Below are 14,179 nucleotides of genomic sequence, written 5' to 3'. Positions count from 1 at the left end.
TCCATACAAGTAGTTTTAGTTTGCTCGATATGAAGTGCACACTCTCTGTCACTGTAGAGATAAAGCTCAACTCCAGAAAGCTTAAATGCAGGTTGACAAAGTCAAGTCCCACAAGTGTGCATACGGTACTACTGGAATGTAACCAGCTAAATCCATGCAATTTACTAGCATAGAACACCAACTATCCAGCTATGACAATACTACTTACAGGATTATCTAGAGCAAGTGGGATGAATTCCAACCCCAATGACAGGTCTACTATCCCCCAGTCCTATTAATGAGCCAGGCTGAGCGATTAAACATCAAGTGCCGAGGAGTACTGCAGAGCTGCCTGGTTATCAGATTATTCAATCTGCCATAAAGGGTTGACTTTTCAATTTTTCCAGTGCCATGTGTATCATCTTGGAGCTATTTCAGCCCAAAGAGGACCTAATGCAGTAGATGTAGTTTATCTGGATTTTTTAAAAGGCCTTCGGTAAGATACCCCATAATAGACTGATGAACAAGGTCAGGGAATGCGGTCAGGGGACAAGTCGCAGAATGGATTGCTAGCTGGCTTCAGGACAGAAAGCAGAGAGTGGGAGTAAAAGGGTAGCTATTCACAGTGGCAGGAGCTGGGTAGTGGTGGTCCACAAGGATCAGTGCTGGGACCACTGCTGTTCACAATTTATATTAATGATTTAGACTTAGGATCAAAAATACAACTTCTAAATTTGCAGAAGACACCAAATGGCAGGGGGGGGGGGGGGGGGGGGGGGGAAGAATAGTCAATACTGAGGAGGACTGCAACAACTTGCAGAATGAGCATTTAATTGGCAAATGAAGTTTAACACAGATTTTACAGGCATTACATTTTGGTAGGAAGAATAGGGAAGTCACTTATTACTTGGAGGGTGCGAGTCTAGTTGTGGTAGAGGAACAAAGGGATCTCAGGGTACAAATATACAAATTATTAAAAGTTGTGACACAGGTTAGCAAGGCCATAAAAAAGGCAAAGCAAGCACTAGGGTTTATTTCTAGAGGGATAGAATTGAAAAGTAGGGAAGTTATGCTAAACCTGTATCGAATACCTTGGTTAGACCACACTTCGAGTACTGCGTACAGTTCTGGTCGCCATATTATAAAAAGGATATAGAGGCACTGGAGAGGGTGCAGAGAAGATTCACAAGGATGGTACCAGAAATGCAAGGGTATACCTATCAGGAAAGGATGAACAGGCTGGGTCTCTTTTCTCTTGAAAAAAGACTGAGGGGTGACCTAATCTTTAACCTAGTCTTTAAAATTATGAAAAATTTTGATAAGTGGAAACATTCTCTCTGTCCACTCTGTGGGGAAGAGCATAACTAGAGACCATCAATATAAGATAGTCACCAAGAAATCCAATAGGGAATTCAGAAGAAACTTCTTTACCCAAAGAGTGGTGAGGATGTGGAACTTGCTACCACAGGGAGTGGTTGAAGCAAGTAGTATAGATGCATTTAAGGGAAGGCTAGGCAAGCATGTGAGGGAGAAGGGAATAGTGGGTTATGCTGATAGATTTAGATGAGGAAAGCCGGGAGGAGGCTCGTGTGGAGCATAAACACCGGCATGGACTGGTTGGGCCGAATGGCCTGTTTCTGTGCTGTATATCCTATGTAATTACCTCTTTTCATCCTCCACTTCCACCAGGAGGATGGTCATTGATAAATAAACAGCCAAGTTTTAATTTGAGCTCTCATGGGCATAGAGACCAAGAACTCTTCATGAACAGAACGGTGATCAGCACCACTCACCACAAAAGTACAAGTTCATTGCCACCATCCTCCTCACAGTACTCCAATAAACAGTAGTTCCATCAGTTGGAGGTGCTTCTCTTCAGCTTAATCATAGTCAGCACCAAACCCTGGATGTACAAGCTCGTGGGCTCATACCCAGCTACAATGCCAAGACTCAGCTTCCCTATCAGCTATATAGTTAAGATTTGCCTTCAACATGGTGGAAGGACATATACTGGACAGCTTGTGATGCGACACTAATCTTTATAGATCTCCAAGTCCACTGCTATGTATCAGACTAATCTACATTCCGAACAGAGGGGCTTTGGCAAAGTAACACGCTGCTTTGAGATCAGCTTCCCGCCAAGGTATTAAGCAACAAGGTGAGCAATCCCATCCTGCAGATGTTATCCCTTTTTGTCACAAATCCATCTCAGTTTGTTCCTGGATTTTGCACATGTACATTACATGAAAAACCTCATTTAACTGTGCTCCATCATTGGCATGCCTGACTTCAGTCACCTAGGTTGCATACTTTAGAATTCCTTAAACCCCTCTGCTTCGCTAGCTCCCTTTCCTCCTTTAAGTCCCTTTTTAAAACCCACCTCCTCACCCCGAACATCTTTCTCTCTGACTCGCTGTCCATTTATTTCTGATTACGCCTCACACTTTTCCAAGTTAAAGGCACAAAATAAATGCAAATTGTTGTTTATGTGGCACAGCATATTTATAACCGAGAAGCAACAGATGACAGACAATTACAGTGGAGGAACGGATTCATGCCAAGACATGTCCCCAACACTCCTGATGAATTTGCAATAGATTTATTAGTCACTAAGTGAAAGGAGAGGGTAGGGTAGTGACCAGCTTCTTCTTTGCTACAGCTATTGAACTTTAACTTTTAAAAAGATATATATTTATTTATTTTGGTGGGTGTTTGAGACCTATGTTATTTTGCAACCATTTTAAAAGAACATCTGTAATGCTTTATCCCCATAAAACAAATGAATAGTGCTGTGTAACCAAATGCTGGTCACAAAATAAGCTTAAACTCAGCAGAAGCACTCTGGATAAAAGACACCTAATTTTTTCCAAAAAAGGACATATAACCATTTATAAACAACAACTACAGCTTCTATTTATATATCACCTTTAATGTAGTAAAAGATCCCAAGGCACTTCACAGGAGCATTATCAAACTAAATTTGACCCTGAGCCACATGAGATATTAGAAAAGTTGACGCCTATTCAAAGAGGTAGGTTTCAAGGAGCATCTTAAAAAGGAGAGAGGGGTAGAGAGGCAGAGGGGTTTAGGAAGGCCATTCCAGAGCTTAGGGCCGAGGCAGCTGAAGGCACGGCCGCTAATAGTAGAACAATTAAAATCGGGGATGCGCAAGAGACCAGAATTGGAGGAGTGCAGAGACCTCAAAGGGTTGTAGGGCTTCAGAGATTGGGAGGGCTGAGGCCATGAAGGGATTTGAAAACAAGGATGAGAATTTTTAAAATCAAGGCATTGCTGGATAGGGAGCCAACGTAGGTTGCTAGCGAGCACAGGGGAGATGGGTGAACGGGACGTGGTACAAGTTACGATACGGGCAGCCGAGATATGGATGAGCTCAAGTTTATGGAAAGTGCCGGCCAGGAGAGCACCGGAATAGTCAAGTCTAGAGGTAACAAAAGCATGGATACAAGTTTCAGCAGCAGATGAGCTGAGGCAGGGGCGAAGACAGGAGATGTTAGAGGTGGAAATAGGCAGTCTTAGTAATGGAGCAATTATGGGGTTGGAAGCTCATCTGGGAGTCAAATACAACACCAAGGTTGCCAACAGTCTGGTTCAGGGAGAGGGATGGAGTTGGTGGGCAGGGACCGTTTGTGGCAGGGACCAAAGACAATGGCTTTGGTCTTCCAAACATTAGTTGAAGGACATTTCTGCTCGTCCAGTTGGACAAGCAGTGTGACAAATCAGAGGCAAGAGAGTAGACAAGAGGTGGTGGCGAGGTAAAGCTGGGTGTTATTTGCGTACATGTGGAACCTGATGTTATGTTTTCAGATGATGTTGAGGAGGGGCAGCATATAGATGAGAAATAGGAGGGGGCCCATGGATAGATCCTGGGGGACTCCAGACGTAATGGTGCTGGAGCTGGAAGAGGAGCAGGTGATTCTATAGCGACGACTGGATTGATAGGAATGGAACCTGGTGAGTGTATTCCCACCCAGCTGGACAACAGAGGAGAGGTGTTGGAGCAGGATGGTGTGGTCAACCATGTCAAAGGCTGCAGACCGGTCGAGAAGGATAAGGAGCGATAGTTTACCATGGTCACATTCATATAGGATGTAATTTGTGACTTTGATAAGGGACGTTTTAATGCTGTGGCTGGGGTGGAAAATTGATTGGTGGGTTTCAAACATAGGGTTGCTGGAAAGATGGGCATAGATTTAGGAGGCAACACTTTTAAGTATTTGAGAGGAAAAGGAGGTTGGAGATAGGGCAGTAGTTTGCAAGGACAGAGGGATCAAGGGTGGAGTTTTTTTTGAGGAAGGGGATGACGACAGCAGATTTGAACGAGAGGGGGACAGTACCTGAGGAGAGGAAACGGTTAACAATAACAGCTAACTCAGGCTAGGAAGGGAAGTTGGGTGGTCATCAGTTTGGCAGGAATAGGGTGAGGGAGCAGGAGGTGGGCCTCATGGACAAATTGCCCTTCAAAAACAATTTGAGGAAACCAGGTCCGTAAGTTCCTGGATACATTTTATGCATCAGTCTCAGTTTTAAGACTTCTAATAGTTAATCAACCTCATCTCTACATATTTGTGCAGAGAGGATCCTATACCACAAAACAAGCATCAGGGATCACTTGGTACAATTAAATGTTTACATCAAATGTTAAAATCCAGACAAAAAATTATTAATTTTGATTTTTAAAATGGTTTAATAGCATCTTCATATTGTCATTCATTTACAGGCACTACTGCCCAGCAGCTAGACACACACAGCTGCGGCAGAGAGACTGAGCAGCATTGGCCGATTAAGTAATCAGTCACATTCCATTTTTTTTTCTAAACCATCCAATCACAGCAGCTGCTCTGAATTTTACTAGATGGCAAGTGGAAAGTTTGGCTTCTTTGAATTTCAAAAGACAGTAGCTGTTCAAGCTTCAAGTCAGCCAGGTTGCATAACGCTCTTGTTGCCATACTATTCAAGGAGAAAACTATTTACATGCTACATCACAGAACTGGCACTTCTCAGCAACTGAAGAAATTTGGTTTCAATTAATGTCACATCCCCTTGACATCTAAATAACTTGGTACGGTTTTTACTGTAGTATTTAAAATATATATAATTTGTTTCAGGAAAGGGCAATGACTATCCAGAGATCCATTTAATAGCTTGGATCGATACAAAGGGCTTGGGAAAAGGTACTGTAACAAAAAATTCTGAAGCTTTTAAAAAACTAAAATTAATAATTTTTATTTAACATTTCAATTATTTGAAGGATTATTGTTTACCACAGAAACTACTGGAGGAGAAATACAACTTGTTTAAATTCAGTCAAAAGTACAAAAGCCAAATTAAAATATATTAAACAGCATGAATCTTTAAACAATCTTATGAATTACCATTATAAAAGGTAAGTGGATTTCCAATTAATTAATTGTGCTTGTGTATTGCAATTAATGACACACAATTTGCAGTAATTAAGCCACTACTGCTGTATGCTGCATATACTCCAACATACTTTACCTGTTGTCTACAGAGATTTTAAACAGCGGTTATTCACCTATGATGGGCAGTTTTCTCCCTTATTTGGTAGGGGTGGGGTGGGGATTTCTTTGCACAGGCAAATGAAGCGACCCTCTATTGCAATCAGTGTAAATTCCATTTAAATCCACAGTAGCCGTTTTTGTAGCCATCGCTAGTCTGCTCCAGCAAATGCTTTAAACATTCTCACTTTTTGCTGTTTACAAATGAACAGCACGAAGAGAGATCCTGGCAGAGAGGAAACAATGAAAATGCAAATGCTGGAATAGACAACAGGTTATTTGTAAAAGAAGTGTGATCGTTTCATATGGAAACAAATATCGGCCGATTATAAAACTTTATCAACTACTGTTGCACCTGCTGCATATTTCCAACCTTCGTGTTGATTTTTTTTTTTTTTTTAATCTTTGCGGTTTACATTTTGTATCTTGCCAAAATTCTCTACACAAAATTTGGCAGGTTGTTAAAGGTTTAAATGCCAAGGCCACCTAGATTTACTTCTTCATTACACAAGGTGAATCAATCGTTCAGTTTTTAATTAATGGCAGATGTGTGTGACACACCTATTGGAAACATTTTGTTGGGCAGTGTGTGTTCTGGTAACCTCTACAGTACAGAGTGTGATGTGCGCATTTATTAGTTCCTCCGTCAGCAATTACTTTACAACCTCAATCTTAAGATGAAAGAATGGATCCAATGTCAAGACTGAATGTTAATTCTCAGATAATGTTTGTTACCTACACTTGCAGATAACTGAAATATCTTGTGTTCAAATAGAACCAAATGAAATCTGGCTAAACTAAAGATAACTTCATCCTTGTTCTTCGTGCAATACTGTTGCAAAAATTAAATTGGTAGCAGTGCGGACTTCAATTTGTTAGAAGTTTGCTTTATTCTTGGTAATTCCTAAACTTGTTTGCAGAACATTGATTTGTTGCTCAGATTCAGTCTGATTTAATAAAATAGTAAGTCAGCTCACTGCAATTGAAACAGAATAACAGAATCCAGGCAATTGCAGATTGTAACGTTCAATGAAACAGCCCTGGAAAGCAAAAATTATGCATCTGTCCCAGCACCAAGCAGTTTAGAAATAAATCCAAGTGGAAAGGGGCATAGGATACATCATTTTTGAACTAATATTTGATGTGGGCAATTATTTGATCATCTGAAAGCAATGCACAAGTACCTTCAATAATTTTAGGTGACTGAATCTTGGCAATGTGCAAAGGCTCACATAATTATGAGTTTAAACAAGACCTGGAATTGCTCTATGCAAGGCCAAGAATTGTACACAGGAATATAAGAAAGTACAGGTCAGGAAAAAAATATATACATTCCATCTGGCTGGTCCCACCACATTCCTAGGTAAAGTTCTGTAATATTCAAAGTGTAGCAAGTTGGTAAATGCACTACCCAGGATTGTACCAGGAAGGTCCCAGGTATTCCTGCTCTGACCTGAAGTTAGAAAGGTTCCCACTCCTGATTACTCTCCTGTGACCTGCACTGAAAAGTGCAGACATTGAGAAAATAGCCCAGCACCAATCATTCAGAGCTTGAACATAAAGAATGGAGATTTAGGCCTGTACCAGAGGGCAATAGGAGACAAGTAGGGAAAAACTGGAAAGAAGGAATGATAAAATTACATTGATGAATATATTTTCCACTGTATTAGTTTGGTACGGTAGACAACTGAACTATTAAAAACAAAAGCACCATTAAACAGAGCACCAGACAGGGAGAACTGTCAAAACAGAAAGCAGTATTTCAGACAGTTATGAAATTCCAAGCTGCTAATTCTACATCAGCAGTACATGTGCAATGGCTGATTAGATGGAATACCAAAGAATGTGTCTGCATGAGCACAGTAGTTGATTCAGTGCAAGTAAAAGAATCCAGGGAATGTCTCTCAAAAGTTTATTTTTGAACCGAGTTCATCTTTCACTTTGACTGCAGTGGCTCAATTGGCTTCTTCACCTTTTATGGAAGTTTTAATCCTCAAACTGCTTCAGAGCATTTTCAGCAAGATCAAGTTTAGTGCATTAAGTGATGGAAACATAAGTGCTGACAGCTTCCTCAGACTACAGCTGGCTACTTCTCCTTTAGAATGCTAGGTACCCAGATTGGCTTTTCCAGGGAAACTGGGATTAGTATTACCTAGGTTGCTTTTAAAAACTGAGTACAACTTTTACTCACCTGCATCTTCCTCCAAGTGGTAGCACCCCCACCCTCTGACCAAAGATCTTTGACATCGAAACTCTCAAACAAAATATGCTCCATTACTCTGCCCCATAACCACTTTCAGAAGCGGGAGGTTCAAAAATAACTCCTTAAATGACAGGTTGACTCCCATCCCAGCCACTTTGCTGGCAGTTCAGAATCAAAACAGTTACACTGGGTTGTTACTTCACAGACTATAGGCTATGTAATCTAGTATGAAGTTGATCAAGACAAATTTGTGGCCGATTTCCATTTAACAGGATAAGTGCAACACGCCACTATCTAGCTAGCTCATCAACAGCAGCAATGACATTCAGTTTATAATAATATTTAATTGAATATGGGTTTAATATCCAAAAGATCAAGGCACAACCTTCAGATGCAGTGTAAAATTAATGAAATCAAGTGAAGTGTTTCTATCTATAGGTAGAGAGATGAAACCTGCTATTCAATGAAGTAGTTTGTATAGGAAACACTTGTATATATGGTGGGAAACATTTTAGAGTGCAACTTTCTTAGCAAGAACAGTGAGAGATGTTTCTATGCAAGAATGGCAGATTTCACCAGCTAGTGGAGAGTGTTCTGACCTCCCACCTCCATTTCCTGGTGAAACACTCAGAGCACAGCTCCCCAGTGAAGCATTTCACAGTAGCTTTCCCCCGAATCCTGCCAACTAGAGAAACGGGGTCCTGGGAACAGAAGAACATAAGAAATAGGAGCAGGAGTAGGCCATTCGGCCCCTCGAGCCTGCCCCGACATTCAATTAGAACATGACTGATCTGATCTTGGCCTCAAATCCACTTTCCCGCCCGCTCCCCGTAACCCTCGACTCCCCTTTAGCTCAAATATATGTCTATCTCCGCCTTGAATATATTCAGTGACTCCTCCTCCACAGCTCTCTGGGGTAGAGAATTCCAAAGATACACGACCCTCAGAAGAAATTCCTCCTCATCTGTTTTAAATGGGCGACCCCTTATCCTGAAACTATGCCCCCTAGTTCTAGACTCCCCCATGAGGGGAAACATCCTCCCTGCATCTACCCTGTCAAGCTCCCTTGGAATTTTATAAGTTTCAATAAGATCACCCCTCATTCTTCTCAACTCCAATGAGTATAGGCCCAACCTGCTCAACCTTCCTTAATAAGACAACCCCTTCATCTCAGGAATTAACCTAGACGAGCCTTCACTGAACTGCCTCCAATGCAAGTATATCCCTCTTTATATAAGGAGACCAAAACTGCACACAGTACTCCAGGTGTGGTCTCGCCAGTGCCCTGTGCAGTTGTAGCAAGACTTCCCTACTTTTATAATCCATCACCCTTGCAATAAAGGCCAACATTCCATTTGCCTTTCTAGTTACTCGCTGTACCTACATGCTAACCTTTTGTTTCATGTACAAGGACCCCCAGATCCCTCTGTACCACAGCATTTTGTAGTCTCCCTCCATTTAAATAATAATTTGCTTTTTTATTTTCCCTACTAAAGTGGATAACCTCACATTTTCCCACATTATACTCCATCTACCAATTTTTTGCCCACTCACTTAACATATCTATATATCCCTTTGCAGACTCTGTCCTCCTCACAACTTGCTTTCCCATCTATCTTTGTATCATCAGCAAATTTGGCTACAGTACACATGGTCCATTCATCCAAGTCATTAATATAGATTGTAAATAGTTGAGGCCCCAGTACTGATCCCTGTGGCACCCCACTAGTTACAGTTTGCCAACCTGAAAATGACCCATTTATCCCAACTCTTTGTTTTCTGTTAATTAGCCAATCCTCTATCCATGCTAATATATTACCCCCAACTTCGTGAGCTCTTCGTGCAGTAATCTTTTATGTGGTACCTTATCGAATGCCTTCTGGAAATCCAAATACACTACATCTACTGGTTCCCCTTTATCCACCCTGCTCGTTGCATCCTCAAAGAACTCTTGTAAATTTGTCAAACACAATTCCCCTTTCATAAAACCATGTTGACTCTGCTTGATTGTATTATGATTTTCTAAATGTCCTGATATTACTTCCTTAATAATGGATTCCAGCATTTTCCCCAATGACAGATGTTAGGCTAACTGGCCTATAGTTTCCCACTTCCCTCCTTTCTTGAATAGGGGCGTTACATTTGCAGTTTTCCAATCCACTGGGACCTCCAGAATCCAGGGAATTTTGGTAGATTACAACCAACCACCATCTCTGCAGCCACTTCTTTTAAAGACCCTAGGATGTAGGCCATCTTATCGGCCTTTAGTCCCATTAGTTTGCCTAGTACGTTTGCTCTAGTGATAGTCGTTGTTTTAAGTTCCTCCCTCCCTATAGCCCCTTGATTATCAATTATTATTGGGATGCTTTTAGTGTCTACCATGAAGACCGATACAAAATATTTGTTCAAAGTCTCAGCCATTTCCCTGGTTCCCATTATTAATTCCCCAGTCTTATCCTCTAAGGGACCAACATTTACTATATATTACTGTCTGTTTTTGCTCCTTTACTTTAATAATAATCTATCTTCTCCCTCTATTATTTTATTAGTCGTCCTTTGCTGGTTTCTAAAAATTTCCTAATCCTCTGCCCTACTAATCTTGGCAACATTGTAGGACACCAGTACAGAAAAGGAATTATCCTGCTTCCAGAATGTCAAGGCAATAGGGGTTTTCTGGTTGCTGGTCTCCATCAGTTTTACATGAGAAAGGGATGGTACCTGAACAATGACAGCAGCAGAACTGAAGAAATGTAAACAAAATGAACAAACAGATACAGCTAACATCAGGAAACCATCATGGTTAAGAAAAAGATGTAGCAGCTGCAAGTTAGCTCTACTGAGTGCCGTCAACACTTCCTGTGGTCTCAAGCTGTAGGGTGTTTGTGTTGAACAGATCTGATGTATGAAAGGAAGTTTTGAAAAGGCACTCACATGGGAGACAAACAGCCTTTTTTGAAGTTTAAAATAAATGGTTTACAGAAAACGATGTGTCGAATAATGAATGCTGAAGAATGCCCACTTGGGTGATCAAAAAGCAATCACCTCATCTCAAACTTCTGAAATTAACATTCAGAGTGAAATGTAAGTGATTTACAACAGTTAGCTAAGCACTTGGACAAATATGAGCTGGCCAGAGAGCCAGCATGGATTTGTTAAAGGCAAGTCATGTCAAATGAACCTAGCTGAATTATTTGAGGTGGCAACAAGCGTGGTTGAGAAGGGAGTGTCTATGGATGTTATTTATATGGGCTTCCAGAAGGCATTTAAATGAGGTTCCACATAAGAGACCATTAACAAAAATGAGAGCGCATGGAATTGGAGGCAACCTACTAGCTTGGATAGGGTATCGGTTAGGAGGTTGGAGACAGCGAGTAGGGATAATGGGTTTGTACTCAAATTGGCAGGATGTGACTTGTGGTGTCCCCCTGGGATCTGTAATTGGGCCTAAGCTTTCCACTATATTTATAAATGGCTTGGATGAAGGAATAGAGAGCTGTACATCTAAAGTCTGCTGACAACATTAAGTTAAGTGGCACAGTAAATAGTGTAGATGGAAGCAGAAATTTGCAAAGGGGCATTAATAGATTAAGTGAGTGGGCAAAACTGTTGCAGACGGGGTTCAATGTAGGAAAGTGTGAGATCATCTACTTTGGACTTAAATAGCAAGAAGCTAGGAACTGTGGATGAACAGGGAAGTTTGGGGTCCAAGTACAGAAATCACAGAGCTAGTGGGCAGGTATAAAAATACAATTAAAAGGACTAATGGCATGTTGGCCTTTATCTCAAGAGGGCTGGAATACAAAGTGATGGAAGGTGTCATCGATAGTGCCATCAAACAGCACTTACTCACCAATAACCTGCTCACTGGTGTCCAGTTTGGGTTTGGCCAGGACCACTCGACGCCTGACCTCATTACAGCCTTGGTCCAAACATGGTCAAAAGAGCTGAACCAGAGATGAGGCGAGAGTGACTGCCCTTGACATCAAGGCAGCATTTGACTGAGTGTGGCATCAAGGAGCCCTAGTAAAACTAAAGTCAATGGGAATCAGGGGAAAAACTCTCCACTGGCTGGAGTCATACCTAGCACAAAGGAAGATGGTTGTGGTGATTGAAGTTCAATCATCACAGCCCCAGGACATCGCTGCAGGAGTTCCTCAGGGAAGTGTTCTAGGCCCAACCATCTTCAGCTGCTTCATCAATGATCTTCCCTCCATCATAAGGTTAGAAGTGGGGATGTTTGCTGATGACTGCATAGTGTTCAGTACCATTCACAACTCCTCAGCTAATAAAGCAGTCCATACCCGCATGCAACAAGACCTGGACGACATTCAGGCTTGAGCTGACAAGTGGCAGGTAACATTCTTGCCACACAAGTGCCAGGCAATGACTATCTCCAACAAGAGAGTCTCTAACCACCGCCCCTTGACATTCAACAGCATTACCATCACCGAATCCCCCACCATCAATATCCTGGGGGGGGGGGGGGGGGGGGGGTCACCATTGACCAGAAACTTAACTGGACCAGCCACAAATACTGTGGCAACAAGAGCAGGTCAGAGGCTGGGTATTCTGCGGCGAGTGTCTCACCTCCTGACTCCCCAAAGCCTTTCCACCATCAACAAGGCACAAGTCAGGCGTGTGATGGAATACTCTCCACTTGCCTGGATGAGTGCAGCTCCAACAACACAAGAAGCTCGACACCATCCAGGACAAAGCAGTCCGCTTGATTGGCACCCGATCCACCACCTTAAACATTCACTCCCTCCACCACCGGCGTACCGTGGCTGCAGCATGTACCATCCACAAGATGCACTGCAGCAACTTGCCAAGGCTTCTTCGGTAACACCTCCCAAACCCGCGACCACTTCCACCTAGAAGGACAAGAGCAGCAGGCACATGGGAACACCACCACCTCCAAGTTCCCCTCCAAGTCACACACCACCCTGACTTGGAAGTATATCGCCATTCCTTCATCGTCGCTGGGTCAAAATCCTGGAACTCCCTCCCTAACAGCACTGTGGGAGTACCTTCACCACATGGACTGCAGCGGTTAAAGAAGGTGGCTCACCACCGCCTTCTGAAGGGCAACTAGGGATGGGCAATAAATGCTGGCCTTGCTAGCGACCCCCATATATCATGAACAAATTTTTTAAAAAAGTGATACTACAGCTGTACAGCACTCTGGTTAGACCCCATCTGGAGTATTGAACTCCGTTCTGGGCACCACACCTCAGGAAGGATACATTGGTCTGGAATTTGCAGTTCATGCTGAAGCGATAGCGATCGCTGCTGACCTTGAAGAAAGCTGCCCACAAAGATCTTGCGATCTCTTATGAAAACTTGAGCTTTCTCGGCCTTAATTTTAATTGTAGCACTGTCTAAAGGGGATCTGCAGTGTACTGCAGCAGTGATGTCATCAAGCTGTCCAAGCAGCTCAACATTCTCACATACAGCAAACCAGGAAATAAGAAACACTGATTATGAATTCACTTATTATAAATTTTACAGACAGCAAAGGTTGGGACATATACATAGGATTAAAGTAGAAGCTGAAATGTCAAACAAACTTTGAATATTTTTTATTTTAGAAATCTAGTAATTTTTAAATAGAAAAATTTGACATTCCACAAATATAAAATTAGTTTTTCAGGGCCAGGATGGTTGTTCAGCAGTTAATACACTGTTAAACCCCAATTACATCAAGACTCAACTTTTTATGGGGTGTTTAACAGCAATATTAAACCGGAGAAGCTTAAGTTTGTGTCAGGTCAACTGATTTCACCGATTGCCAGCTATGGAGAGTTCCACAGCGCAGCCTGTGGCGGAGCAGGGAATGACTGACCGCAACTTCAGGATTTCCATGTTTATCTGTGCCTGCGCTAAATCCTGAAGTTGTCAGTTTCAGGAGGGTTATGACGGCAAACGGTGACCGTTTTGCCATCATTAATACTGCAAAATCTGGGCCATTGGCCTTAGAGATGGTGCAGGGCAGATTCAATAGAGCGATAACGGGGCTAAAAGGGTTAAATTATGAAGACAGGTTGCATCGACTACCCTTGCGATCCCTTGAATATAGAAGATTATGGAGTGATCCAATTGAGGTGTTTATAATCAAAGTAGTTGAGAAAGAGGGACAGCGCAAGAGAAAAACTATTTGCTCTGATGGGAAAGTCCTGAACAAAAAGAAAATAACCTTAAAATTAGAGCTAGGCCATTCAAGGGTGATGTCAGGAAGCACCGTCACACAATGTGTAGTGGAAATCTGGAATGGTCTGCCCCAAGAAACTGTTGCAGCTAGGTCAACAGAAAATGTTAAAACTGAGATCGATAGATTTTTGTTAGACAAGGCTATTAAGTGTTACGGAACCAAGGCGAGTAGATGGGAGTTAAGATACAGATCATCCATGACCTAACTGAATGGCAGAAACCCCTGAAGGGCTGAATGGCCTGCTCCTGTTCA

The 14,179-nt window shown here is 42.1% G+C and overlaps 1 protein-coding gene across 2 annotated transcripts in view; it reads right to left on the bottom strand.

Annotated features, from left to right (window-relative positions):
• tnfrsf21 (tumor necrosis factor receptor superfamily, member 21) overlaps positions 1-14,179 on the bottom strand; it is a 75,857-nt gene that overhangs the window by 30,017 nt on the left and 31,661 nt on the right. The gene's annotated exons all lie outside the window — the stretch shown is intronic.

Source organism: Somniosus microcephalus, chromosome 9 (assembly GCF_052327205.1).
Source record: "Somniosus microcephalus isolate GS21.2 chromosome 9, FLI_Smic_1.0, whole genome shotgun sequence".
Lineage (NCBI taxonomy): Eukaryota > Metazoa > Chordata > Chondrichthyes > Squaliformes > Somniosidae > Somniosus > Somniosus microcephalus.
Note: the sequence above shows the minus strand (reverse complement) of the source record. Positions and strands in the feature narration are given on the sequence as shown.